The 26,866-nt window shown below is 50.5% G+C and overlaps 1 long non-coding RNA gene across 1 annotated transcript in view; it reads right to left on the bottom strand.

Moving 5' to 3' along the window:
• Positions 1-3,206: 3,206 nt before the first annotated feature.
• Positions 3,207-26,866, bottom strand: part of LOC146801626 (uncharacterized) — a 56,166-nt gene continuing 32,506 nt past the window's right edge. Inside the window, exon 2 of the long non-coding RNA XR_014968057.1 lies at positions 3,207-5,016. This is a non-coding gene — a long non-coding RNA (uncharacterized LOC146801626). The remainder of the gene's footprint in view (positions 5,017-26,866) is intronic.

Genomic DNA, 26,866 nt, shown 5'->3' on the forward strand with positions numbered 1-26,866 from the left:
AATGGGAAGGTAGAAAGAGCTCATCGAATGCTAAAAGAGTGCATTCAATTAGCAGTCAGTTCTGTTAAGCCTATGGAGGCAGCTATTAGAGACATGCTATGGTCATACCATACTACACCCAATCTTACCACAGGTCATTCCCCTTTTGAATTATTGAGGGGAAGGAAGGCGGGCTCTAAGTTGTCTCCCAACTGGTTGTCCCAGAAATAAGTTGTTGTTGTCAACCCGGAAAAGTTCAGTAAGAGGGTGGAATCCAAAGAAAAGCAATACAAAGAGATGTATGACAAGAAATGGGGTACCAAGAACAGGTCACTCAAGCAAGGGCAAAGGGTTTATATCAGGAAACCCTATGGTGTTAGTAGCAAAGGCAACAAATGTTATGCTCCAGAGAAAATCAAAGAGGTAAAAAATAATGTTGTTATTCTTGAAAATGGTAAAATATGGATTGCGTTGCCATATGCCTGGACAGAGCATATCACAGTGAGGTTAAGGATTCCCCCACACATGGTACCCTGTTGGAAGAGGTTCAGGAGAGATGAGGGGAAATATCCAAGAGCTCTCCTTGCTGGCACAAAGATTATAGAATCGTGTGATGATTACTGCTCCAATTTTGGTATCTCATGTTATTTGGTCTTCTGCGCAAGACCACTTTTTAATGTTGTGACGTGTTGTCTCCACTCTATCTTCCCCTGCTCTTCCTTCCCCGGACTGTTCCGTTTCCTTCCTTTCTCTTCTGATTTTTTCCCTCCCCTCTCCTCCCTTTTTACCATCCGCTCTCTCTCTCTCCTCCCGCCTCACATTCTTCTTTCTCTTCACTCCTCTGCTCCAGTTCTGCTCTCAATCCTCCTTCTCCCTTTTCTCCTGCTCCTCCTTCGTTTAGGGAGGGAGATGTGTTATAAACTACCCTGTTGATACATACCTCCGCACCCCTCCTCCTCTGTCCTCTTGGTTCCATCTCAGAACCCCCAGGTGAAGGCTGCCTTGGAATGTTGACAGGCAGTGCTTCTGACAGAGTGAGCCTCGTACTGGCAAGCTGAAGGTACAGAGATTTATACTTGCAAATAAATACCTCCTGCGTTGGTAATTACTTCATATATTAATATATTATAGTGTAATTCCTATTGATATTTGTGTTAACAATTTTGAATGAATGTGCTGAGAAAATGAATTTAAATGTGTAATAGAAACGTGCACATAATGTAACCTATGCATATGTTAACTTAGATCGACTTGTGGACAGGAATTTCATTATGCTTGAAGTTCACATTTTCAGCTAACACTTGAATTTACATTTCATTCTTTACTGTAGACATGTGACATGCATGTGTGTTCCCACTGCAGGTGGACAAGGCTTCCTAATTGAGAGAAAGGGTGCGAGATCCATGGCTGATGGGTCATCAAAGATTACAGGAGGCAGGTTGTAATAAGAGTGAAGTTTATTTCTTAGGAGGAGAATCTCATCCATCTCCCAACAGAATCCCTGGGCAACTGCTGATTCCCTTTGAACAACACCATTCCAGTCACTGTAATGACATCTATGCAATGCCAGTGACTACATTCCATTGCCACTGAGAAATGACCTCAGTATCTGCAGCCCAAACACCACAAACGGTCATTGTTCTTAGTAGATAGTAAGGTATATGAAGAAGAAGTTGGCAAGATGTATTGTGATAATGAGCTGGGAAGCAAGTTCTCATGGGAGAAGCCGATGAGACCAAGGACATGTGAAACCATGATGGCACCGGGTGCAACAATCTTAGTGCCCACCCTCAAATTCCCCCATGACCTCCTTCAATGATTCACTGACCAAAGGATTTAGGTGATAAAAACAGTAATGCACTGACCTAGCTATATAAAATACATATCTGTAATTTGCATTTTTGCAGCAGACACACTGACCCCCTGTGCTACTTTATTTACAGCAGAATTCAGATGGTCATGACGCATCCTCAGTTGTATCTTTTGATTTCCAGAGTGGCAACTCCTACTTAAAGTGGTGTTGTTGAAAGAGTCACTTGATCTCTGTTGTGATTTTGAGGGACACGTTTCATAAATATCAGTTTGCTCTGCATGTAACTCCCAAGAAAGGCACACTTGTACTGGTGCCCTTATATGGGAAATATTTTGATACATTTGTGGCATTTGTTAATTGGGACATTCTGTTGCTGACTGTATGCTGTAGTGGTCTCTACTTCACAAGATTTTGTTGCAATGGCCAAGGTTGCCTTGGCAGACCATGTGCCTCATAAATCACATAAGCTGCTAGAGCATACACTTTATATTTGTTGATTCAATGTGCTCTCTTTATGTCCTTCCATATTTAATTAATCATTTGTGATTTAAGTTAGATGTCCTCATTGCGATTTCCACATAATTCCACTGCACACCATGCCACATAATTCCACTACATATAACTGCACTCGAATACCATGCAATTCCACAAAAAACAATTTCATTGCAACCCACATAATTCCACTCCACACCCACATAAGTGCAATCCACACAATATAATTCAACATCATGCCACCCCTTTCCACTCCACTACATGCCACTCCATGCTACACAATGCCATTCCACGTAAATCCACATGATTCCACTATATGCCACAAAATTACAAACTAATAAAACAACCACACATAATTCAACTTCACTCCATGCCACAAAATTCAAATTCACATAATACCACTCTGGTACATAATCCCACTCCACTCCAAAACATATAATTATACTCCACACAACACAATTCAACTCCGCATAATTTCACTACACATAATTACATTCCAACCTACCTTTCATGTGACATATTTACACTGCACATGTATCCACTCAATTGCAAACCACATGCACTCCATTGAGAAAATTAAACCTCCCAACATGCCACATAATTCCACACATTTAATATTACACCACACTATGCCACATAATGCCACTACAAACCATACTACTTAATTCCACACAACACCACACAATCCAATGCCACACAATTCTGCACCACACAACATTATTACACTCCACATAATACCACTCAGCGCCACATAATTACACTCTACTCAATACAACATAAATACAACCCACATAAATGCTCTCTATGCCCCATACCATCAATTCACATAACTGCATTCCACACCATGAGACTGTTGGAGGGTGGTTTTTACCACATAATTCAGCGCAGAAATGTGCTATCTAAAATAACAAGACACACGTGTGAGATGCAGGAATTGAGTCAAGAGTGGCACCATTTATTCAAACAATTTAACCAATAAATGTCAAAGACACATCATTAATCAAAAATAACACTATGCAGACTAGCAAATAACAAGTGTCAAAGACACATTGCAGATCATGAGCAAATACATGCATTCTAATAAGTTTAAAATCACGGCAATGCAAAGAAAAAGAGAGAGAGAGAGAATGAACATCAAAGTACAATGAAGCATTACAACCTCAGTGCAAAATGCTAAATAAAAACGGTTAACCGGGAGCACCATCGCGTCGTGACACAAAGGTTCACTGTACAAGGTGGTCAACGAACTGGAGAGTAAGCAGTCCTTTTTATACATTTGAAATGAGGAACCGTTGACAACAAGATCTAATTTTGGCAGGTGCTTGACCGCAGAACATAACAAAAGTTTTAACTTTTTATCAAAAACACTTTGCGTCACCTCTCGGAAGCTTTAAGGTGGAAGCTCCTTATAAGGCTATTGTTTATTAATTTATTCCCTGTCGCTGTTTTAGTTTCCAAAGCTGCGGAAAGTCCCAGTTGGCCCCCACTTCTACAGTGTGGACAATGTTATCACAACCCTGTCTATGGGCTGGCAGGGACAATTATGACTCTCATGCTTCAAATGTGGACACAATGGGCATGGGCTCTATGTGGTAAAGCTAGACCCTACTTCATTCGCTCCTCTTGTTCATTCTTGAACAAAACTCTTTCAGCATACTTTGCACTTTGCAGGTCCTTCTCCTAGTTGGGGTATCCAAGGGGTGTCATTCACATTGGAACATTGGAACATTGGCTCTCCTGTGGCTTCCTTAACTCTATATACTCTCCTTCATGTATGCCGATGAAGGATGTATATGATGTCTGTGTACGTGATGGTGGAGCTATATTTAAATCCTATCTCAGTTGGTAACCACTAGTGGTGAGTTGGGGGCTATTGACTGGCTATTGACCTGGCACTGGGTAATGGTCGTGGGCTGCAGCAAGTGTTGTCCTCCCGTTACTAGTTCTACTACTTCTAAGAGTGCTAAGTTATCCCCATTCCCTGTTCCATCCTTCTTGTGTATAGGCTTTCTTAATTTTCCCTATTCCTACATAATTCATACCTACTAATATATTACCAGTATTTTATACACGACAGAAAAACTGTCCGGCACAACAGAGGAGCAACAGCACACCAAAAACTGGTAAAACATTTTTTAGAATGGCAGACAACTACGAAGGCATCCAGTCAAAGTTCAACCAATCAGTGGCTGTGGCTGCTATGGCACCTCCTTCAGGAATCATTTTCTTTTCTATGTTGTTTAAGTCCTCAATGACCTTGGTGATGAAACCATTGTCTTCATCATTGGCAATGTGCAGCACTAACTCCCTATCCGAAGGTATACCCTCCTCTTGGTGTTTCAAAGCCAGCGTGCATTCATCTTGATCTGGAACATCATAATGATGGTGTTGAAAAAAAAGAGCTGGACCTTGTTCAATAGGCGGACCTCCTGGGGTATGTCTTTGAATGCTGTCCACCGAAAGTACTCAGCATACCGCTGATGTCGGTGGAGCAATGTAACAGACCAGAGATGGGCATGGATGTGGGAGATATTGGCTGTAGGAACGACCAGGGAGACTTTGTGCATTATTCAATTGAGCACAGGCTGCTCCATCGAGGAGGCAGTTGAGATAGAGATGTTCTCCGCAAGCCCAGTAGAAATCCATTAGGCTGGAGGTGCCATATTGCATGTCCAAATTATAGATGGTCCTGTTGCATCCACAGTTGCGCCCAACAGGTACCGTGCCATTTCCTAGAAAACAGAGAAGAGGTGAATTTAGTTTGAAAGCTTTTTTTTTAAAGTTTGGACATTTTCTTCCCACCCCAAGTAGACTGCCATATAAAATTGTACAAATAGACGTAGAGCAGTCCTGTTTTGGCATGGGCAACGTAAGGTGTGGTGTAAAGAGCCATTACAGTCTGAGGGTGATCTTGTTATCATAAACCCATTCTTCCTACCAAAAGATGCACTAAGGTCGATATCAGGGACTCCTATCTTGAGCATCTTTGTTACCTCCCCTTCTATTCTGGAATTATCAGTGATACCCTTGTGTATTATTTGGGTGTGGTCCCATACTGTGCTATTTACGAACACTTCAGAGATGTTGGCATCAATAATTTAACCTTGCCCCTGTATTCTGTAGAGGAACAGGTGTAAGAGACTGTAGAGGAACAGGTGACCCCTGTGCCCTCGCAGACGGTCGCTCCCTCCACGCTGCTCTGCCGCTCGCCTGCCTGCCTGCTGACTTACCTGCTGCCTGGCCGCTCCCTGATTGCTGAAGACCTCCGCTCACCTCCTCTACGCCGCTGCCCTCCGCATCTTCCTCAGGTTCGCCTTCTGCCCGCAGCCTGCCGCCTCTGCCCCCGCTCCTCACCGGCCCCGCTGCCCCGGTCACCTCCGTACTTCCCGCCGCTTTCCCGCCGCCGCTGACCCGTAGCTCCGCCTCCCCTCCTCTCCCATTGGTCCTCCCGCCTCCCGGCTGACCCTCCCTCCCGGCTCCTACTTATGACGCCCCCTCAGAGACCGCGCAGCGGACGCGCGCAGCGGGAGCGCCGATTGAGCGCCGAAGGTGCGCCAAAGGTAAGCCCGTCTGCGCCCGTCCGCGCCTGGACCGCGCCCAGCGCCAGACCCCCTGGCCCCCGCGCCCGCCAGGCCCCCCGCAGGACCTACGACTTCGCCACGCTCATCGCACTCAACACCCCCCGAGCACCTGGATGCTACCGAGCGTCCCCGCGACGCACCCATGGACCCTTCGTCTGCCGATCCTGCAACTTCTCCTGCCTCCGAACAGGCACTACGCCCACCAAGACGGACAACAGCAACCACCTCAAGTGCATCCTGGTCAACACCCGCTCCGTCCACAGACACGCCCTGGAACTATGGAACCTCCGCGACACCGCATCTCCAGACGTCGCCTTCCTCACGGAAACCTGGATGAACGCCTCCTCAGCCCCCGACATCGCCATAGCCATCCCGGACGGCTACAAGATCATCAACCAGACCGGAGGGGGCATCGCCATCGTTCACAAAAGCACCATTCGCATCTCGACTGACTGCAGCGACGCATTCAACGCCGCCGAATACCTGCACTTCCAGATCCACACCGACCCCAAGACTACCCTCAGAGGCACCCTCATCTACAGACCCCCGGGACCACGCGCACAGTTCAGCGAAGACATCACAGACTTCATCAGCCCTCACGCCCTCCCCTCCGCCGACTACATCCTCCTCGGGGACCTCAACTTCCACCTGGAGAACAACAACGATCGCAACACCACCGCCCTGCTGGACAACCTCGCCAACCTCGGACTCAAGCAACTGGTCTACTCCCCCACCCACTACGCCGGCCACACGCTCGACCCTCTCTTCTCATCCAGCAAGCACGTCACCTTTAGCCACTGCACCGGACTCCACTGGACTGACCACAGCTGCGTCCACTTCAGCTTCAAAAAGAACACGGTCCACCACCACCCGAAGCAAGTTCCCCACAGAAACTGGAGCAAGATCACCGTCGACCAGCTCACCACCTCCCTCAGCCAGAACCCACCTATCAGGACAACGGACCCTAACACAGCAGCCCTCGACCTCACGCAATGGCTGACCTCCTGTGCCGACGACCTCGCCCCACTGAAGAACCCACTCACCAGGCCCAGAAGCAAGAAGGCCCCCTGGTTCACCAACGTACTCAAGGACTCCAAGAAGGCCTGCCGCACGCTCGAGAAGGCCTGGATCCTCGCCAAGACCACCGACAACATGACTGCCCTCAAACTCGCCACCCGCAGACATCACCAGCTCATCCGCACTACCAAGAAGAAATCTCTGAAGGAACGACTGGACAAGAACGCCCATGACAGCAAGGAGCTCTTCAACATCGTCAAGGAGTTCTCCAACCCCAGCACCGGCAACAACGACATCACTCCCTCGCAGGACCTCTGCGACTCCCTCGCCTCGTACTTCCACCGCAAGATCGCCGACATCCACAACAGCTTCGGCGCTCCACCCCCGCACCCATCGATCGAACCTACACACCCCGCCGCCATCCTCCAGACATGGACCGAAGTGACCCCCGAAGACACGACACGCATGATGAACACCATCCACTCCGGATCTCCGACCGACCCATGCCCCCACCATGTCTTCAACAAGGCCGCCTCTACCATCGCTCCCCACCTCCGAGACATCATCAACACCTCCTTCAACACAGCCACCTTCCCGGAGAGCTGGAAGCACGCCGAGCTCAGCGCACTACTGAAGAAACCAACAGCGGACCCGACCGACCTCAAGAACTTCTGCCCCATCTCGCTCCTTCCCTTCCCTGCCAAAGTCATCGAGAAGATCGTCAACAAGCAACTGGCCGCCTTCCTTGAGACGAACGGATCCCTCGACCCATCGCAGTCCGGATTCAGAGCCAACCACAGCACCGAGACCGCCCTCATCGCAGCCACCAACGACATCCGAGCCCTACTCGACAACGGTGAAACAGCGGCACTCATCCTCCTTGACCTCTCCGCAGCATTTGACACTGTCTGCCACCGCACCCTAGTCCAACGCCTCAACGACACCGGCATCCAGGGGAAGGCTCTGGAATGGATCATCTCATACCTTTCCGGCAGAACACAGAGAGTACGCCTCCCCCCGTTCCGATCTGAGGCCACCAAAGTCATCTGCGGCGTCCCGCAAGGATCGTCGCTCAGCCCTACTCTCTTCAACATCTACATGAAACCCCTCGCTGCCATCGCATGCCAACACAACCTCAACATCATTTCCTACGCCGATGACACCCAGCTGATTCTCTCCCTCACCAGAGACCCCGACACCGCCAAAGCCAGCCTACACGAAGGGATGAAAGACGTCGCCGAGTGGATGAACATCAGCCGCCTGAAGTTGAACACGGACAAGACAGAAGTCCTCATCCTGGGACCGTCGCCCTCCGCATGGGATGACTCCTGGTGGCCCCCGGCCCTAGGCACTGCACCCAAGCCAACGTACCACGCACGCAACTTGGGCGTCATCCTGGACTCTTCCCTTTCGATGACTAGTCAAGTCAACGCCGTCTCCTCTTCCTGCTTCCGCAAGATCTTCCGATGGATCCCGACCGAGACCAGGAAGACTGTCACCCAGGCCCTCGTCACCAGCAGACTAGACTACGGAAACAACCTCTACGCCGGTACAACAGCCAAGCTACAGAAAAGACTTCAGCGTATCCAGAACGCCTCCGCCCGTCTCATCCTGGACGTCCCCCGTCGCAGCCACATCTCGAGCCACCTGAGAGACCTGCACTGGCTCCCTGTCAACAAGAGGATCACGTTCAGACTCCTCACCCACGCACACAAATCCCTCCACGACCTAGGCCCAAAGTACCTCAACGACCGCCTGACCTTCTACACGCCCACCCGCCTGCTACGATCCGCGAACCTCGCCCTCGCCATCGTCCCTCGCATCCAGAGAGCCACCGCCGGAGGAAGATCCTTCTCCTACCTGGCGGCTAAGACATGGAACTCCCTGCCCGTCCGCCTGCGGCTAACCCAGGACCACCTCGCCTTCAGGAAACAGCTCAAGACCTGGCTGTTCGAGCAGTAGCAGACCCCCTCCCCCTTGCGCCTTGAGACCCTTCCGGGTGAGTAGTGCGCGATATAAATTCCATGATTGATTGAATTCCATGATTGATAGAGACATTTTACAGTGTGTGGTGGTACTCCCCTAGGGAAAATCAGAAAATCAGTGCCTACTGCATGGGGAATGTATGAGCCGCAAAACAGTATTTATTAGTCTTCTGCCTACCTACTATTGTCATCTGGCTTTACCACATATTATCATGGTAAGACTCATGGACACTATGCTGTCAGGCCAATGGGGCATCCCTATGATGACGGGACAACTTAGGGGTACACATTATAACATTTGTAGCGCCATCACAGGCAATGGAGGTGTTGGAACGCGTTGCGTTATTAAAGGTGTCACTACTACTGCTATAAGTGTCTGCATGTTAAGGGGGAAAAAAGATATGGGATGCACAGTAGTGTGGACAACTTCAACCTTTTGAGGAATAGAAGTCTTCTGAGCCAAGCAATAAGAAAGAAATGCAAACCAATTAAAACATTGTTGGTGCCACTCCAACATTAAGATAAAGACATAAAATAAATCAACATATCTTGTTGTAAGGATCTTTTGCGCTGCTGGTGTTGCAGCTGTATCCTTAGACTACAAAATCGATCACATTCTTCTTCTCAGATAGTCAATAGAAATAATTTGTGCTCCTTACGTTCATTGTTACTGCTGAGGTGGTGCAGGGGTGGCCCTGATGTTGCTCTGATGTATCCATGTTCTTCAGCTGTTGGTGAGGAGTCTGTGACTTTAAATGATCCCTCAAATTTTAGGTGGTATTTTTTCCGCCGATGGAGACCTTCCAGACAAAGATCTGTGGGCCCGATTCACAGAACAAACTTAAGACAAAATCCTAAACTTACTACCATTTTCGTATTCACAGAAGGCATTTAGGAGTCCTAAAGTTAGTAGTCCTAACTATACTACTACTAAACTGAGAAAAATCCTAATTTTAAGGCTTTCGGGATTCACAGAAGGCATTTAGGAGTCCTAAAGTTAGGAGTCCTAACTTTACTACTACTAAACTGAGAAAAATCCTAACTTTAAGACTTTCGGTATTCACAGAAGGCATTTAGGAGTCCTAAAGTTAGGAGTCCTAACTTCTGTTAATACCGAAATGAGTAAGTACCTTCTGTGAATAGCAAAATGGTAGTAAGTTTAGGATTTTGTCTTAAGTTAGTTCTGTGAATCGGGCCTTGTGTTCCTGCAGGGATGAGTAGGAGCTCAGGATCGATGGGGCCCTTCTCCTTCTGCTTGGATATCTGAGTAGAAATGACACTTCGCAGCGCTTTTTAACTCATACAGATACTGATACATTTCCACTTTCATAATGTCAAAAGAACTTTCAATATGAATTTTAAATCTAGTTGCTGGCCTTTTTTTCTCAGTTGTGGCACTTGTTGGACCCGGCCTCGTGGCGTGGTCCTTAACCCCCTGGATTGTGGCCGTTCCCCGCCCCGGCCGTCACGGGCCACCCGTCTGGACTGCACCAAGGCCCTTCACCCGGAGCTGCACGTGGTCGCATACTCCTCGTGGCTCCACCATCTTGTTGGCATCCACGTCACACCGTGCCCCAGCCGGCGCGACCCCGCTCAACCCGGCCTCGGCCCCAGCGAAGCCCCGACATCGAGGCACCACGAACTGGCCAGGGGGTGCCGCAGGAACCATTCATCGCCCCCGGCGGAGGACAGTCTCGATGGGACCCCCAACTGTCCTCCCCTCTCGAGGTGTGATCACCCTGCAACTCCCATGGGCCTGGCGCCTCTCCTGCTGGGCGTCTGGCCACCTCCACCCGGCCACTCCGCCCCCTCGGGCGCATAGGTCCGGACATCAAAGGGCTCCAGACCTATATCTGGGGCGACCCCACCACAGCTCGGCAGTTGTATCCCGGAGTCGAGAACCCTGCTGATCGAATCGCGGCTGACCCTACGGAGAAGAACTCTTGCCGGAACCATCACGAGCCCTGCTGACTGCGTCGCGGCTCCCTCTTGTGAACCCTTTCTGAACCACCTGGAACATCGGAGCCCTGCAGACGCTGTCGCGGCCCAACCTCGCTGAAACCTTCCTCGGAGCCCTGCTGACGACGTCGCGGCTCGAGCTGAGCAGAAACCATCTTGAGAGCCCTGCTGATTGAATCGCGGCTCTCCACGAACTGTACGCCAGAGCCCTGCTGACGCCGTCGCGGCTCGACCCCTCCGAGATCGGAGGTCCTCCAGCTTGAGGATAAGAACTGGGCCCCAGGTACCCTCGTACCACATTCCTGCCAAAGACTGCCCCGCTACCCCTACCCTTCCAAAGAGACATTGAGACTTTTGGTGGATCCCTCGATCCCTTAGTGTAAATATTGAACTCGTAACCTTTTATTGATGATAAAGAATTGCTTGTCTTAAGACAACCTCCTTGAGTCCGGTGTGGTGGTGTTACTGTGCTAGTACGTGATAGGAGAAGGATCTCTCAGGAGACTTCTCGGCAGCGCTCGGCTACTTCGTGCAGTGAGAGGGCCCCCCCCTTGGTGGTCTCACCGACTCCTCGGGGTCCGCCTTCCAACATTTGGTGGCCAGCGGCGGGATCCGAGCCGAACGCAGTACGTACCAGCCAGTACCCACTAGCTACCCATCCAAACGAATAGCATCATGAGCAGCCAGGAAAACAACGCGACAATGGAGTTCCAGCCCGAACGGCTGGAAGAATATACGCACAAAGAATTAAAACAGTTCTGCAGAGACAAAGGCATTGCAACCACCAGCCTCGGTACCAAGGAAGAGATGCAGAAAGCTCTGAGGGCATGGTTGGAGGCTGGGGCAGGCCCCTCCCAGGAAGAAGGGCCCTTGCCCCTGACGGAGACCACAGCAACCGCACTAACCCCGGCAACCGGAGGAAGAAAGAGCCTAGAAACCGGCCTCTCCGAAGAAGAAATACGAGAGCGGGAAAAGGTCCGGAGCCACGAACTAGAGCTCGCCCGACTGCGACTGGACGGCGAACTCCAGCTGGCAGAAAAGAAACTGGCCCTCGAGCAGCTACGCCTTCAAGAAGAAATAGAAGAGCAGAGACGACACCGGGAGTTGGAGGAAAAGAAACTAACTCTTGAGCACGAGCGCAGTCTCAAGGAGCTCGAGATCAAGGCCAAGAACGGAGGGACCAACACCCCCAGTACTAGAGACACTCTACCGCCCCCCGAGGCCAAGGTGCATATCCCGAAGGAGGTCGTCAAGGAGTATTACAAGAATGACGATATCCAACAATGGTTCAAGGCCTACGAGGTGGCCATGACCTCCCATCGAGTGCCCCGAAAAGACTGGGGCGCAGGCCTGTGGGGGCGATTCCTGAGTGAAGGGCGGGACACGCTGCTCCAGCTACCGGAGGAGGTGATGACCTCCTACGATCACATGAAGGAGGCCCTGCTCACCCGCTACGGGCTAACAGCGGAGATGTACCGCCAGCGGTTCCGAGACTGCAAGAAAATCCCGGGTACCACATGGGTGGAATATGTGGACTTTTTCAGTCGGGCCCTAGAAGGGTGGATCAAAGGCAGCAAAGTAACCACCTACGGGCAACTGGTCGACCTCATCGTCTGGGATCATCTTTCCAACAATTGCTTCGTGGAACTGAGACAGCACCTCCTCGACAGCAAAATGACCGACCCGCGAAAACTTGCCGTCGAGGCCGATCGATGGGTCAACTCCCGGGTCCCCCGGAGCTCAATGGGGGAGTACCAGAGGAACCCCAACGGACCCCCACGCCAGCGCGGTGGGGGGGGAGGGCCGAACAGGAACCGAGACCCTCCCGCTGGGGCCCCCAGGAGCCCCCCTCGAGGGCCACCGCAGCCACATCTCTCCCCGAGCCTAGCGCGAAGGGTGGGACCGGCCCGACCCGGACCACGGCCACCAGTGACATGCTATGGCTGCCAACAAACCGGACACTTTGCCAGCGACCCGGCCTGCCCCCTGAACCGAAGAAACGGGGCCGGCGGGCCCCCGCCCCGGCAGCTGACAGCCGCCGCCTTGGGGGGAGGAGAAGAGGAAGAAGAGGCCCTCGACCGAGAAAACACTGAGTGGGAGCCGGCAGCCATGTCCCTGGTCTGCCTGGGTAGCCGAGAGATGGTACCCTGCACCCCCATCCCAACCAACACCCAGAAGTACCGGCAGCAGGTCACAGTCAACGGACAACGGGCCGAAGCCCTTCGCGACACCGGCGCCAGTATCACCGCTGTCCGCTGCCACCTGGTGACCCCTGAACAGATTCTACCGAATGTGCTGTGCCCTGTACGGACGGCCGACAACAGTGAAAGCCTATGCCAGATGGCCCTGGTCCCCTTCGAGTGGGGAGGGGTGACGGGCCTGCTGAAGGTGACAGTGCGCGACGACGCCCCGGTCGACTGCCTCCTGGGGAACGACTTGGAGAGTTCCCCCTGGGCTCAAGTAGAACGACGAGAGCACCTCCGAATGTTGGGACTGGCTGATTGGGCCTGCGCCATCACCCGGTCCATGACCGCCCAGGCCCCCCGCTCATCCTCGACCTCCAGCACCGCCCGACCCGAGGGGCTCACACCCCCTCCCGCCAGCAGCGAGGAGGAGGCGGACACCGACCCTGGGCCCAGCGAATCCTCCCCCGAAGAGATGGCTTCTCCGAGCGCCCTACCCGAGCTGACGCAATGGCAACATGAAGGGGGCCCCACCCGAGAGCAGTTCCAGCAAGAGCAACAGTCCTGTCCCTCTCTCGAAGGGGTCCGACAGCAGGCGACCGCGCAAGCCAACGGTGACCAGACCGGCACCCACTGGATCTACTGGGCCGAGGGCCTGTTGTACAGTGAACAGAAAGTAGCAGAACTCGGGGCCAGCCGCGTGTTGGTGGTCCCCCTCCGCTTCCGGGAGTTCCTTCTCAACCTGGCCCATGATGTGCCCCTCGCCGGACACTTGGGGCAAGACAAAACGTACAGTCATCTGGTGACCCACTTCTACTGGCCCCGGATGCGGAGAGATGTGGACAACCACTGCCGGTCCTGCCAGACCTGCCAAGCCAGCGGAAAGACGGGGGGTCGGGTCAAGGCCCCCCTCCAGCCCTTTCCCGCCGTCAGCACCCCGTTTGAACGAGTCGGAATCGACATTGTGGGACCCCTGGACCCCCAAACCGCCCTGGGCCACCGCTTCATCCTGGTCCTCGTGGACCACGCCACCAGGTACCCGGAGGCGGTCCCGCTCAGAACTATAACGGCCCCTGTGGTAGGCCGGGCCTTGATGGGGATCTTCTCCCGAGTGGGATTCCCCAGCGAAGTGGTGAGCGACCGCGGCACAAACTTTATCTCCAGGTACATGCGGTCCCTGTGGCAACAATGCGGGGTCACATACAAGTTCACGACCCCATATCACCCTCAAGGGAACGGACTGGTTGAGCGGTTCAACTGAACATTGAAAGGGATGATCCAGGGCCTGGAAGAACCCCTCAGGCGGAAATGGGATGTCCTGCTGCCCTGCCTCCTGTTTGCCTATCGGGAGGTCCCGCAGAAGTCCCTGGGGTTCAGCCCGTTTGAACTATTGTATGGACACCCGGTCCGCGGACCGCTCAGCCTGGTCAAGGAGGGCTGGGAGATGAAGCCCCGAGGCGCCCCTCCTGACGTCTACCGATACCTCCTGACCCTCCGAAACCAGACCCGCAAGTTCCGAGCCATAGCCGAAGCCAACCTCGAGGCCAGCCAGGAGGACATGAAGCGGTGGTACGATCGCAACACTTCTACTGTAGAATTCGAGCCAGGTCAGAAAGTATGGGTCATGGCCCCGGTCGAACCCGGCGCCCTCCAGGACAAGTGGACCGGGCCCTTCAAGGTGGTGGAGAAGAAAAGTCCCGTCACCTACCTGGTCGATCTGGAGTCCCCCCGGAACCCCCTCCGGGTCCTACATGCTAACAGGCTAAAACCCCACTTCGCCCGGACCGAATTGAGCCTGCTGCTGGCGACCGACGAGGGGGGCGAGGACGACTCCGAGCCCTTGCCCGACCTCTTGCAATCCGACATTCACGATGGATCGATCGAAGGGGTCCAACTCGCCTCGTCCCTGACCCCGGAACAGCGCAACGACTGCCAGCGATTACTGCGGGACTACGCAGCCCTCTTCTCTCTCACCCCGGGGGTGACCCACTGGTGCGTCCACGACGTCGACACCGGGGAGAACCCCCCCATACGACACAGAGCCTACCGGGTGCCTGACCGAGTGCGGGCCTGCATCCAGGCCGAAGTAGCGAAGATGCTGGCCCTGGGGGTCATCGAGCCTTCCGACAGCCCGTGGGCCAGCCCTGTCGTCCTGGTGCCCAAGGCCGCAGCTCCCGGTCACCCCCCGGAGTTGCGATTCTGCGTGGACTACCGAGCCCTGAATGTAGTAACCAAGACGGACGCACACCCGATACCCCGGGCCGACGAACTCATCGACCGCCTAGGGGCCGCTCGCTACTTGAGCACGCTGGACCTCACCGCCGGGTACTGGCAAATCCAGCTCACCCCCGGCGCCCAAGAAAGATCCGCCTTTTCGACTCCGGATGGGCATTACCACTTTCGGGTGATGCCCTTCGGAATGAAGAACGCCCCGGCCACCTTCCAAAGACTGGTGAACAAGGTTTTGGCCGGGCTTGAGGCCTTCAGCGCGGCCTACTTAGATGACATTGCCGTGTACAGCAACCACTGGGCCGAGCACCTCCTCCACCTGAAGGCCGTCCTGGCCGCCCTCCAGCGGGCTGGGCTCACAATCAAGGCCAGCAAATGCCAAATCGGCCACGGATCCGTGACCTACCTGGGCCATCAAGTGGGGAGCGGGCAGGTGGCCCCCCTCCAAGCGAAGATAGATGCCATCCAGACCTGGGAACCCCCCACTACCCAGACCGCTGTCCGGGCCTTCCTGGGCCTCACCGGATACTACCGGCGGTTTATCCGGGACTATGGGAGCATTGTTGGCCCCCTCACAGAGTTAACGTCCAAAAAACAGCCCAAGAAGGTACACTGGACACCCCGCTGCCAAACAGCCTTCGACACCCTCAAAACGGCCATGTGTACTGCTCCGGTGCTGCAGGCCCCGGACTACCAGAAGGAGTTCGTGGTACAGACGGACGCCTCCGAGTATGGGATCGGGGCCGTCCTCTCCCAAACTGACGAAAAGGGGCTCGACCGACCAGTGGCCTTCATCAGCTGGCGACTACTGCCCCGGGAGCAACGCTGGAGCACTATTGAGCGCGAGGCCTTCGCTGTGGTGTGGGCCCTCAAGAAGCTCCGGCCCTACCTCTTTGGCGCCCACTTCCGGGTCCAGACCGACCACCGGCCCTTGCAATGGTTAATGCGAATGCGGGGCGAGAACCCCAAGCTGCTGCGATGGTCCATCTCGCTACAAGGGATGGACTTTGACGTCGAACACCGGCCCGGCAATGACCACGCCAACGCCGACGGCCTGTCCCGCTTCTTCCGCCTTGACGAGGAGAATCCCCAAGGAGATGGGTGACTCTCCATGCCTTCGGCTGGGGGGACGCCTGTTGGACCCGGCCTCGTGGCGTGGTCCTTAACCCCCTGGATTGTGGCCGTTCCCCGCCCCGGCCGTCACGGGCCACCCGTCTGGACTGCACCAAGGCCCTTCACCCGGAGCTGCACGTGGTCGCATACTCCTCGTGGCTCCACCATCTTGTTGGCATCCACGTCACACCGTGCCCCAGCCGGCGCGACCCCGCTCAACCCGGCCTCGGCCCCAGCGAAGCCCCGACATCGAGGCACCACGAACTGGCCAGGGGGTGCCGCAGGAACCATTCATCGCCCCCGGCGGAGGACAGTCTCGATGGGACCCCCAACTGTCCTCCCCTCTCGAGGTGTGATCACCCTGCAACTCCCATGGGCCTGGCGCCTCTCCTGCTGGGCGTCTGGCCACCTCCACCCGGCCACTCCGCCCCCTCGGGCGCATAGGTCCGGACATCAAAGGGCTCCAGACCTATATCTGGGGCGACCCCACCACAGCTCGGCAGTTGTATCCCGGAGTCGAGAGCCCTGCTGATCGAATCGCGGCTGACCCTACGGAGAAGAACTCTTGCCGGAACCATCACGAGCCCTGCTGACTGAGTCGCGGCTCCCTCTTGTGAACCCTTTCTGAACCACCTGGAACATCGGAGCCCTGCAGACGCTGTCGCGGCCCAACCTCGCTGAAACCTTCCTCGGAGCCCTGCTGACGACGTCGCGGCTCGAGCTGAGCAGAAACCATCTTGAGAGCCCTGCTGATTGAATCGCGGCTCTCCACGAACTGTACGCCAGAGCCCTGCTGACGCCGTCGCGGCTCGACCCCTCCGAGATCGGAGGTCCTCCAGCTTGAGGATAAGAACTGGGCCCCAGGTACCCTCGTACCACATTCCTGCCAAAGACTGCCCCGCTACCCCTACCCTTCCAAAGAGACATTGAGACTTTTGGTGGATCCCTCGATCCCTTCGTGTAAATATTGAACTCGTAACCTTTTATTGATGATAAAGAATTGCTTGTCTTAAGACAACCTCCTTGAGTCCGGTGTGGTGGTGTTACTGTGCTAGTACGTGATAGGAGAAGGATCTCTCAGGAGACTTCTCGGCAGCGCTCGGCTACTTCGTGCAGTGAGAGGGCCCCCCACTTGGTGGTCTCACCGACTCCTCGGGGTCCGCCTTCCAACAGCACTTATCTTACTTATTTTATTTTCAAGCAGACATTCAGGCATTGCTGAAATTGGCTGCTGCTTTAGCATCACAGTGGACACATGGTCCAGCTCTAATCCAAACGTGTGGGAACATGTAGTGGGGCCTGTGGCATAAGACATGTTTTCCTGTTGCAGTCTGCCTATAGATAAAATCTAAAGGATCTAGTTGTACTCCCCTCTTTTTTTTTTTATATGTTCACACCTAACCCAACCGTCACACCAAATATGTTGTCTACTCCTCAACAAACATTCTCTGTCAATGACATTTGTACAGGCATAATATAAAAAAAAATTTTTAAATGCACTTGTCGAACTCATAAGTAGACATGAGGAGGTGGAAACATTGAGCATATGTATGCAAATATCTCAAAACAGGAAACCTAGTACACTGCTTAGGGATGAAGGGAAGAACTCAAAAATAATAATGTCTGCAGTGTGCAAAACCTCAAAACATCAATTAACTCTGAAAGCGAAAGAAGAACCAAAACATTGTACTATAAATGTTCCCAAGAGGTAGGAGCATCTTAATTATCTACGTCCCAGGGACACAATTGGGAAACAAAAACTTACAGTGGTCGAACTGCAAAATATTTGCAACCACCACTAAAGTCTGCACCTGCAGTCTAAAAGGCATTTTAAAATCTACACACATTGTATTCTGATTTTTTTTTACTGTTGAGCATCGCAACTTAATGCATATTGTCCCTCTACATTGGAATACACTTCATATTAGCACGTATTATTCATTCTTTGTATTTCCTAGCACTGGGACTTGTGTGGAGGAAGTTGATGTGGTGGCTATCTGTGGTAATCTATTCCTACGGATCTCTGGTCATTGTCCCATGTTTCGTATGCTGCACATAACCCACAACTATTCCTTTACTCCTGTCACAGAGCTGCACTCATTGTGCCCCTGTGTTAGGAAGGACTCTAATGTGTCACAATTTAGAACAACAGTGAATTAATAAACAGATGTCCCCATCACGTCCACTGGACAAGATCCTGACCTGCCATATTTTACCACCTTTCGTGGTTATAGTCTGCAAAATGTGTCATTGTAGGACATGCGTATATTTATATATCCACGTACACTTCACTGACTTTATTTCAAGCAGTGGTGATGCCGGTGGTATTTCACTTTTGTGACATAATCTTTTATTTCACTTTCCTGCTGCTGCCAAAAAAAACACAAGTTTCTTCACTACCACTTTTCTTATGTACTGCAACCTGTCACTTATTCTGGCACTCGTCAAAAGATCTCAAAGGGACCCTATAACCGAATTGTAGAGAGGTCCCAGGATGCTTGTTTCCGGTCCAGGGAGTACTTGGCTTCCCAGTTCGGGCTGAACTGTTCCTATAAGGAACAGGGTCAAGACTGATTTACATATGGCTGGGTCCAAACTGGGGTGGTGTGGTGCGCAAAAGAATGATGGATTAAACCCAGATCCTTGTGACTGGGGGTGAATGTTTGCATTGTCCAGCATTCTGTCCATCAATTGTTTCTTTTGCATATGTTGCCCTAAGTGGGAAGGGTATGCCCAGAAGTGGGTACCATGTTCACTACACCACTGGATTCAAGCTAGCCTGGCTGATGAAGGATGATGCCCTGAAACCGGTCCCAGGATGCTTGTTTCCGGTCCAGGGAAGACCTGGCTTGGCAGATCGGGCTGGATTGTTCCCATAAGGAACTGTGTCAAGACTGATTTGCAGATGGCTGGGTCCAAACTGGGGTGGTGTGGTGAGCAAAGGAATGATGGATACCCTTCCTAATACAGGAGACATTTTGGACATGCTGAAGGGTGGCAAGTACTAGCCGAAATTGGATTTGAGGAGTGCTTACCATCAAATTCGGTTGCATGAAGAGTTAAGAAAACTCACCACCTTCATCACTGCTGAGGGCACTTTCCATTTCACCTGTATGCCGTTTGGCTTAGCCTCGGCTGCGAGCGTGTTTCAGCGGGTGATGGCGGAAGTGTTGAAGGGAGTTAAAGATATCATTTACTTTCAGGATGGCATTCTGATCGTGGGAGAAACCATAGAGCAGCACAATGTCACCCTGAGGAGGGCGTTCAAGAAGTTAAAGGCGGTTGGATTAACATTGAATAAAGGCAAGTGTAAATTCTTGACTGAGCAGGTGGATTATCTTGGATATTCTATATCCAATGGAGGTGTCAGTCCTAAGCACTCATTGTTGAATGCTATTGGGAAAGCACCTTTCCCCGTAGAAAAAGATCAATTAAGGGGCATATCTACAAGGAAGCGATAGAAAATTATCGCCGCATTTGCGGCTGTTTTCGGCCGAAAAGCGGCGATAAATTTATCGCCTAGTTAGCAAGGTCACGCTAACGCGTGAAACCTTGCTTTAGCGCACAAATTCTTAACGCCCAGCTTTGCATCTCTAATGAGATGCAAAGTGGGCGTTCCTGACCTGACATGACAGGAGAAATGTCGCTAAGCGACATATCTCCTATCATCAAGCCCCATGCTATGAAACATAGCGGCAAGAAAAGTAGCGATAACCCATGTTATCGCTACTTTCCTTACGCCTGCTTCAGGACTGACTTAGCCATGATATCCTATGGAAGGTGGATATCATGGCTAAGTTTGTGAGGCCCTATCAACAAGCTAACACCACATTTCGTGAGATTATCGCTGGGTTTCCAGCGATAATCTCACGTTAGGCAGTTAGCGCTAGGATTTTTATCGCTTTTGAGATAAGCGTTGCTAATAGCATGCTATCTCAGCGATAAAAATCCACGTTAGCTGGCGATAATTATCCTAGCGCTAAGTGCGCTTAGCGATAATTAACGCCGGTTGTTGCTGATATGCCACTAAGATCCTTCCTTGGACTTATTGAATATTATTCAAAGTTCGTGAAGAGGTTTGCGGATGAGACTGAAGTTTTGAGGAGATTATTGAGAAGAGGAGAGAAGTTTGTGTGGGGCAAGGAAGAAAGCAGTTGTTTTGACAACATCAAAGCGGGAATTTGTAATGCAAGAGTTTTAGCACTTTTTGAAAACAAGTTGAATTCTGTCTTAACAGTGGATGCGAGTGGCACCGGGTTGGTAGTAGTTTTCTCACAGGTGCATGGAAAGAAAGAGAGGACAATTGCTTTTGCTTCGCACACTCTTACACCGGCAGAAAAAAATTATTATGTGATTGAGCGAGAGGCATTAGCAGCCACCTGGGGTGCTGAATATTTGCGTGTCTGCTTATGGGGAACATGCTTTGTGTTACGCACAGACCATAAACCTTTGATGAAAATCTTATCTTCAGGTTGAGCGGGCAAGGGGTCTGTCAGACTAGCTAGGTTAGCTGATAGGCTACAAGAATATTCTTATACTGTGGAATTTGTTCAGGGGTGGAGGAACATTCAGGCAGACTGCCTCTCGAGATTGCTGTTGGATTGGGAGACTGTAGATGCCACGGTGGGGAAGAAGTTTGAACTGGAGGGTGCTGTGGCATCCATAAATGATGTGGTTCAATGTAGTTTAGGGTCCTTCACTATTGAACAATGGGAAGGAGAGATGGAATGTGATTTGATGCTAAAGGATGTGTTTAAAATGATTCAGTGTGGGACGGCAAGAGAGAGTACATTGCAGTAGACTGTTCAGCCTTACTTTAAGGTTGTTGATGAGCTGTCCATCTGCGGGGTGAATCTTTTAATGAGGGGTCATCGTTTTGTGTCTCCGGAAGGGTTAAGACTTATGTTGTTTGAGCTTGCACATGAGGGCCTTTTGGGTCAAGGTCTGACTAGCAGAAGACTCAAAGGAGAATTCTGGTGGCCAGGCTTGGATGATCAAGTGAAAAGGTGGGTGGAATGTTGCACCATTTGTAAAGAAAGTGAAAAAAGATTGAAGGTGGGGTGTAACGAGGATGGAGGACATATAGAAAATCCAGACAAGCCTTGGCATACTGTTTGGCTAGACTTTATTGGACCCATAATGGAGCTGCCAGTGTATTTAAGATTTGCTGTTGTCATGGTTGCTGTACATTCCAAATGGATTATTGTGAAATTTATGAAACATGTTACAACATGTTCCACCATTGCTGCAATGAAAGGAGTGTTCAGGGAAGAGGCAGTGCCAGTTGTGTTGATCAGTGACAATGGCACTCAGTTGACTTCTCATCAAATGGTGTATTGTTTGCACAGGATTGGTATAAGACATGTGCGGACATCCCTGTATAATCCCAGGGAAATGGCATTGCAGAGAGGGTCAGCCGTTTGGTGAAAGGTACTATTCAGTTAGACATGTGCAATCAGTGAGATTTTGAAGAGATAGTGGAGGATATGGTGTGGGCTCATTGCACCAGTAGGCACAGCATTACACATGAGATTCCGTTTGTGGTCACACGTGGCTGTTTCCCAGGTTCTAAGTTGGTGCCTGCATGGTTGACGGAATGGGTCGAACACAAAGATAGCAGGAGAGGTAGGACGTGTGCTGTGGACAGCAGGCAGGTCAAACTTAACATTGGTGACTGGGTTAAGGTGAGGTCTGGAAGGATTGTCAGGGGACTATCTAAGTTTAAAGGTCCGTTTCGCATTGTTACAGTGGGAAAGTATGTGGTCACGGAAAATGGTGAGAAGTGGAACTTTAGGAACATTGCCCTGTATCAAAAGTTAGGAGAGTGTCCAAGGGAGAAGGATGAGGGTTGTTCAGCAGCAATGTACATCAAAGATGTGATGGTTAGAGATGAGGAGTTGTGTCACACCATGGACATCTCTTCTGGTGGGAGGGATGGCACTGTGGAAAAGATTTGTTCTAGAGTTCGGAAAACACCTGCTTATCTGCATGATTTTGTTAGATGGGGGTTCATTTTATAGTTGCGGGCTCTGTTTAACATTTTCTGTTGAATATACTTACTGAGGGTGAGCAGCTCTTGTAACTTTTTCTTTTTAATTTTAGTTTTTTTAGGTTATTTTTTTTTGTTCAAAGAAAAGGGAAGAGGATATGTTATGATTCAACTTCATTCCTTTATTTGCATGGGTTTTGTCACTATGACTTCTTATTAGAACGTAAGGCAAAGTGAGTTCCTTTGTTGCCTGTTGATGCTGGGCCTCGGGAAGGACTGACGCCAGGTTGTGTCCTTATTAAAGCTTATTCATCTACTTCAATATCTACCGTGTGTGACCAGTGCTTTCATTCACCACAATCTGCTACCAAACCAACTTCAGATTCCTTGTTTGTGACTTTTGATTTGTCTGGACATGGCAAGAAGGCATCTACAGTTACCATCAGTTGGTGGATCACAGATACTATTAAATTGACTTATCGGGGTGATGCTGTCCCTGTTCCTGCCACTGTGCAATCTCACTCCACTAGGGGGGTTTCTGCTTCGTGGGCAGAGCTCAACGGTGTCCCTTTGGAGGAGATCTGCCAGGCTGGCACGTGGGCTTCAGAGCACAAGTTCATCAGACATTATCGGTTGAATTGTGTTCAAGCAGCATGTAAGAACTTTGGTTCTGCTGTGCTACATTTGCTGGTTCCAGATATCACTGTTTAAACTATTTCTTTTGGTATTTCTGATAGAGCATTAAATCATTTAGGTATGCATTTCTTTACTGTGTCAGCTTTTCTTGCTTTAGATGTGGGTTGTGACAAAGGCCTTCATCTGGATATATGTTTGCTCTACGTCAGTGATGCCCAAACTTTTGACTCCTGAGGACCCCCATTGAGTCACTACTGGAAGCCGGGGACCCCCAAACAATTTGTACAGTTTAAATTTCAAACATTAAAACACTATTTCGCAAAAAATACACACACAAGTGCACAGCAAACAAATACTCGAATTATTAAAGATGTTATATTGAAAAAAAATTCCAAAAATCTAAAAGTTTTAAAGGGAAGGTTGGTGCTACATCTCAGCGACTAACCTTTTTATATTTGGGTTTATTTAGCGGTACCAGGCCCCTGCTCCTGCCACGGCCAGACTGGAAACGCTAAGCAACCCTGGCAAATGTTGTCAGACCAGTCCCTGTACAGTGCTCACCAAGTGCATTGAGTGAGCCTGACCACTACAACAGGGGCTTTGGTGGGCCCTCTCCCCAAGAAAATGTGGTAACATTTTTTACATTCTCAGCCAGTCATAATAACTTTATTTCGGTCACGAGACCATAAAAGTACAATAAAATATATACAGGTACAAGAATAAGATCATAAATAGAACAATGTTAGTTAAAAAACAATTATTAAACAGTAAGTTATCATGATCAATTGATAAGAAAATATAAACTAATAAGCCATTACTATGGATTAATAAAACTCATTCGTCTCCTCCACATGGCAAATAGAAAACGGGAAACTGCGTAGACAATAAGTGGGTTGGTATCATAGGTTAGAACTCTGCAAGCTTGTACACATTTTCTAAGGCCCAATATTTTGCACAAAGGAAAGAGACAGCATTTTCGGATCATGCTATATGCTGGACAGAAGAGCAAGATGTGCACAACATCTTCTTTGCATGTTTTACATATTGGGCAGTTGGCCTCGAATGATTTTCCCCAGCTTGATGTAAACACCCCAATTGGGAGGCAGCCATATCTTAACTGTGTGTAAAGTTTTCTTGCCAATGAAGGCTGTACTACATCCAAAAATACTTCCAGTTTAGGTTCAGTTTTCATCATTAGAAACTCAGAGGTCAACCTGCCCAGAGAAGCTGAGCAGTTTAATCTATTGGAGTTAAAAAGTCTGACAGCTGCCAGTATCTCAGACCTTTGAGTCCTCATACAGCTAATATCCGGAGTGTCCCAGAGTTGGGGCAGACCGATTTGATAAAAGGAAGACTTTATATGGAGCAGCCAAGGAATGTACTTACACTTTAGCGTCCCCCAGATTGCACTAAATTCAGCTCTATAAACTTCAAGCTCAGGGACGGACCAGAGCCTTTTCAAAAAAGCAGTGGTCGTGCTGCAGGCAAATTGTTAACGGGAACCAAATCCATATCCAAGCGCAATGGTATTAAAGGCGTACTTTGGGGCAGACCAACCAAACCACGCATGAAGGCTTGTTCCACCTTCCGGAGATTGGTTGTATTTGTATGGCCCCACAGTTCTGCAGCATACAATGCTGCGGACCTAACCTGAGTTTTATAAATCTCCAATACAGGGGAAACAGGTTTGAAAATAGAGGTTCTGTGAAGTCTACCGATTCCCCCCAATATTTGGGATAGCTTCAAAGAAGATTTTGCCACTTGGGCATCCCAGGAAAAGTTCTCGGTAAGCGTGACCCCTAAATATGTGAAGGTCTTAACTCTTTCCAAGGAGACACCCCCCAGTACAGGGTTCGGGCGTGTGCGCCTCGGGGGACTGAAGATCATAAACCTGGTTTTCCCCAAGTTGATCTCCAGTCCCCGCGAAGCACAAAAGGTTGCGAACCCGTCCAGTACCCGTTGGATGCCCGATGCTGTCCGGGATAACAACAACGTGTCGTCCGCGAACATCAGAGCGGGCACCCGTCCAGAGGCCAATCGGGAGGCATCAGTGTCCTTGATACCATTTAGTTCGTCAATCAATCCATTGACGTACAAGCTAAATAGTGTAGGGGCCAATACGCAACCCTGTCTTACCCCCCGAGTTACAGGGAAGCGTGCAGATAGTTCCCCGTTCTTCCCGCACCTCACCTGTGCAAAGTTCCCTGTGTGGAGGCGAATAAACACATCAAGTAAGTATGGTGGGAGGCCAAGATCCTTCAATACCAACCAGAGTTTCTGCCTAGGGACCAGATCAAATGCGGCCCGCAGGTCCACAAAAACAAGGTAGAGGCTGCCACCCTCCACTTTTGCTGTTTTCCAGAAAAGGACCTGGAGCCGAAAGATCTGGTCCAAGGTAGATATGCCTGCTCTAAAGCCAGCTTGTAGGGGAGTCAATACTTTGTTTACCTCTATCCAATCTAGCAATCTATTCAATAGGATTCGGCCCAGCATTTTTTGGGTGGAGTCTAATAGGCTGATGGGTCTATAATTGGCAGGGGTTAGTGGGCAACCCTTCTTAAAGATCGGTACAATTTCGGCCCCTAGCCATGTGTCTGGTAATGCAGAACCCATCAGAACCACATTAAACAGAACAGTGAAATAGGGAGCCCAGATTTTGGGTTGGGAGCGGAAGAGGTCCCCTGGGAGCTTATCCAGTCCCGGGGCTTTGTTTGGGAGCAAACCCTCAATCACAGATTCTACCTCCTTAAGAGTTATTGGGTCTGGATAGTTGCCCTCAATCCTAACCTGAGGATTCGGTAAACTATTCCCTGTCCAGAGAGCCAAGGGTCCAGACTGGCTAAGTTCGGGTATAATATCTGGCGCTGCAAATGTCCCATGAGATGATCTATTATCCCGATCGTGGCACAGAAATGCCCTTAACTCCGGACTTGCATATAGTTCTTTAAAATGCACCTCCCAAACGAGAGGGGCGATGTTTGGAACCCCTAGCTCTCGTTCGCCACTCGAAGCTGAGGTGGCAATAGCCCAAAAGGTCCTAAAATCCTTAGAGAGTAATGCCTCCCTAGATTGTTCCACTTGGATTCCTCCCACTCACTCTTGGCCCTAATCAACTCCTTCTTGTACAACAATCTAGAGGCTTTAATAGTAGATCCATCTTTAGATTTTATAGATTCCAGCATATTTCTCTTGGCGCGTTTACAGTCATGGTCGTACCAAGGATGTGTTCTGGGCCTTGATTGCCTAGGCTTGGATACAGGATAAAATATCTCCCCGAGGCTCGTAATCAGCCTTCTATGTATATCAGGAGCCTGCTTAAGAGAGAGAGGACCCCCCATTTCACTTATTAGCGGGATGGCAGTCCGATAGATTTCAGCAAGGCGTGTTGTCTGTTCCATGCACATTGCCCACTTAACCCTTCTTCTATTGTTAGATATAGTAAGGGGTAATACAGACATAGCTGTGTTTGCCTCTGGGTTGGTTAGGCCAAATGCGCCAGGCTTAAGCGTCAGGAGCAAAACATTGTGATCACTATCTTGTCTTGGTACAACCTGGAAATCTTTGAGCTTATCCCAGTGCTTAGCTTCCAATAAAATGTAGTCTATGATGGAAGTACTATTGGACCTGTTAAATGTAGGAAGACCAGAATTAGCATTGTCAGACCTTCCATTGCACGCCCATAAGGACTTTGCAAGTGTGAAGGATTTGATTTGTAGTACCAGCTTGGTCCAGGCCTTCACTGGGGTAATAGCAGGGGCCGGGATACACCAAAGCGAGTCTACCTCATCTTGGTTATCTAGTTCGGGAAAACTCAAGGGTTCAAACTGGCAATTAAAATCGCCTCCCACAATTATTGTAATTAAGGGATCAAGTGATTGGATGAGGAGATC

This window comes from Triturus cristatus, chromosome 8, assembly GCF_964204655.1.
Source record: "Triturus cristatus chromosome 8, aTriCri1.1, whole genome shotgun sequence".
Lineage (NCBI taxonomy): Eukaryota > Metazoa > Chordata > Amphibia > Caudata > Salamandridae > Triturus > Triturus cristatus.